The sequence below is a fragment of the Acomys minous genome, assembly GCF_964271855.1.
Source record: "Acomys minous genome assembly, chromosome: 1".
NCBI lineage: Eukaryota > Metazoa > Chordata > Mammalia > Rodentia > Muridae > Acomys > Acomys minous.
The window spans coordinates 136,580,803-136,584,588 of record NC_140483.1 but is presented as its reverse complement, the minus strand read 5'-3'; the positions used below and the strand labels follow the sequence as shown (position 1 = coordinate 136,584,588).

The 3,786-nt window shown below is 40.8% G+C and overlaps 1 pseudogene across 1 annotated transcript; it reads left to right on the top strand.

The window, feature by feature from the left end:
• The first annotated feature begins 1,978 nt into the window (after positions 1 to 1,978).
• Positions 1,979 to 3,345, top strand: LOC311586381 (DNA methyltransferase 1-associated protein 1-like; annotated as a pseudogene). The gene has a single exon. The product of its transcript is annotated as a DNA methyltransferase 1-associated protein 1-like (transcript).
• The last annotated feature ends 441 nt before the right edge of the window (positions 3,346 to 3,786 follow it).

Sequence of the window (3,786 nt, the reverse complement as noted above, 5' to 3'; positions counted from 1 at the left end):
ATCTCCTTCTCCACTTAATGGTGGTCTGGAACACATAGGCACAGGAGACAACTTCCTGAACAGAACACCAACAGCCCAGGCCTTAACGTCAACAATTAATAAATGGGACCTCATGAGGCTGAAAAACTTCTGTAAGGCAGGTGACACTGTCAAGAGAACAAAGCGACAGCCTACAGACTGGGAAAAGATCTTCACCAACCCTTCATCTGACAAAGGTCTAATACCCAAAATATATAAAGAACTCAAGAAATTAAACACCACCAAACCAAATAACCCAATAGAGAAATGGGGCTCAGAACTAAACAGAGAATTCTCAACAGAGGAATATCAAATGGCTGAGCAACACTTAAAAAAAAATGTTCAACCTCCTTAGTCATAAGATTCTTTTTAGATCAAAAGACATAGGCTGAAAGAGTAAATATTTTGGAATATTATTATCTTTGCAAATAGTAACAAACAGAGAGCAGTGATGAACCACACTATGTATGATCTAAATCAAAAAGTCTTGTTACACAAAGAAAAAATTTAAAAACTTTACTCTTAATAGGGCAACATTTGTAAGAATTACTAACACCTATTCATCTAGCGTCAATGCCCTGAGACACATAAAACAATTACACATAACTGAAAGAAAATACTGATAAATCTAGGGTAATTTATTCTAAAGACTTCAATACATGACTCTCAATAATTAATATGTCTATAAATTGAAGAAATACAGGGCTTAATATAGTAAATTAAATAGGAAGTAATATGCCTGCAAACCCACACTCAGATAGCACATATTCTTTCAAAATCCATACAGTGTTTGTTCTCTAGAAGCCCATGTATGTTGAAGTTATTTTTATAAAACATCGTTAACCAAGCTACCACACAAATAATTGAGACACTTTTCTAATACAGTACTTTACAATATAATCTTGAGTAGGTTAAGTCTGTTCTTAACCCTCTATGCTATTTTATATTATTCCCTGCAAACATCCCAGAGATAGTTGTACTTGGTAGCTTTCCTCTGCTCCAGCTCTTTTCTTCTCATCTTCTTTGGACCTCTACCTGTGGCTGAATCCCCTGATTCCACTCGTGACTACTCCTCCCTGGCTTGCAGAAATTCCAGCCCTGTTCTCCCCTGCTCATTAATTGGCTATAAGATACTTTATTGACATATCAGGGAGAAAATTGGGGAAGCAGAATTCATACAACATTTAAGCAGGAAATCAGAATTTAATCTACACAATAACCATATGCTTATAATTCACCATGTTAGTAAAAAAAAGCTCCTTTTCTTATATTAACTAACTATATGTAATATAACAATTATGAAAGTTATTGGGTAAGACTTACAGTTGTATATTTGGCAATCCGTGGGTAAAGTACTTTACTATCTATCTATTTCTATCATCCTAAAAAATTAAGTTTAATTGTGAGACTATAACTATCTAGTCTTCAGCCCCATTAGAGACTTAAGAAAGAATAAATATTACCTAAATATGTAGGAAGTACAAGCAAGAAACTTCCAAAAATATAGAAATGACAGAGAAATTTAGCTGCCTGTGCATTAACCCCAAATTTTCCAATGGTGTTGGAGCATCATCTTCAGTCTTCTGGCCCAGAATACTTGACAGACTTTTATGTGAAGCATGAATTATAAAACACTTGCCTACCTTGACCTTGAAAAGCTCAGCAGTTGATTGACCTACATCCAGTTTGTCCTGCTTGGAAAGTATTGTGTCTGTAATTGACATAAGGCCATTTTCCTCACCGAGTGGCCTCCTTGCCACATATGAAAACTTTGATGCTTTTTGAAATAAATTGGGGGTGCTGCCAGTAGTAGCCTTGTCTTAGTCAAAACATGTCATCCAACAAAAAAAGAAGAATCCATGGGTTTGTAGAGATACATAAAAACTAAAGAGTAGATTGCACCTGGAGTACTCAGGTACTGACTCTTGACCCCAGGCTGTTCCCTCATCTCTCAGTCGTAATGGATAAGGGCATGGATGTACGGGACATTCTAGAACTTGGGGTTCCAGAGGGAGATGCCTTTTCTGGGACCATCAGCAAGAAGAATATTACCAATCTGGATAAGAAAAAATCCATGAAGTCCCTGGAGATGCTGATCATTAAGAGGTCTGAGGGCATGCGTCAGGATATCTATGCTTTGCTTTACACGAACAAAAAAGATGCACTCCCATTACTTCCCAGTGACACTGGTAAGGGGTATCGCACAGTGAAGACCTAATTAGGGTCCAAGAAGATTCAGCCATGGGAGTGGCTGCCATTTACTAATCCAGCTCGAAAGGACGGCACTATGTTTTCACACTGGCGAGGAACAGCATAGAAAGCCAAGGACTATTCTTTTGCCAGGTGCAATAAGACCGTACAGGTGCCTGAGTACTTGGAGCCAGAGTACCAATTACACCCTCATGATGATGCCTGGACTAAGACAGAGACTGACCTTAGCCGCTGATTTGATCTGCTCTTCCTAATCATTTGTGATTGGTACAACCACCAGCATTTCAAGAAGTGCTCTGTGGAGGACCTGAAAGAGGGACGACCACATTTGTGCCAAGCTTGCCAACATGAGGGCTGTGTCAGGCACAGATCTCCACATACCAGTATTTGATGTTGGGCATGAGAGACAGCAGAAGGAGTAGCTGGAGCGGCTTTACGACACAGGTGGCAAAGGGGCAATATCTGCTACAGGAGCTGCATAAAATCAAGACCAAGGAGGAAATTGCAAGAGAAACGCAGCCAAGACCTTCAGAAGCTGGTTGCAGCAGCAGACACCGCTGCCCAGCAGAAGAGCACTTAACACAAGACCGCCCCCCCCCCCAGGAGAAGTTACCTCAGAAGAAGGAGGCTGAAATGCCAGCTACTCCTGAGACTGCAGGCGTCAATTTTCCAGATTTTAAGTCTGCAGGTGTCACATCACGGAACAGTGGATCAAGTTACCCAGCCCTGTGGGTCAGAAGTAGATCAAACCAGTGGAGCAGATGTTGCTGGAACTTGGTGTGGAGCAAAGCTGTACCTCCACAGAGGAGCTGGTGCATATGTTCAACAAGTTGAGAAGTGTCTTAAGCAGGCTTATGCCAACTGTGAATATGAGTTACAGATCTGCGGCACACCATGAGGACCTTGCTTGGGCAGGAGTGCTGGGGGCCTGCCACACCAGCAGTGGGACCAACCCCAGCCTTTGCTGATCCTGGAGTGTCTGAACCTGGATTTGGTCTTGACCTCACCTAGTGCACCATCGTTGGTGTAGTATGTGCACCCCTCATACCTAATTCTCAGAAAAGATAAGAATGTGCCTCCAGCTTATCTTCTGTGGAGAAAGCCAAGAAACCATAAGAGGCCATCAGCATTGGTAGTATAGTGTGAATAGAGTTCTTAAGTTGGGAAAAGAAAAGGATAGAAAAGGGAACTTGCATGGTAAGTTAAATGAAAACTTTGTCATTTTGAATCCTAGGTTGTCTTTTTACATGACTTATCAGCAGGGAGTTCCTGCCCAGACTTTATTGGGTTAAAGAGTATGATCCAGAACTCAAGAGATCTGGCTCTCAACTCCATACCATTGGAACTCAAAACCTTCAGACAAAAATCAAGCAAAGAAACAAAACACCTATGTTTTGGCCCATGTGCCAATTTAGGTTTCAACAAGTGAAGCCTTATTCATCATTTTTTGGAATTTAGTTATTGTTAAAATGTACAGAAAGACACTTTCCAGAAATAGCTGACAAGCACCTTATAGCTAGAGTACTCTGAGCTACATCTACTCTCAATTTTCCTTTC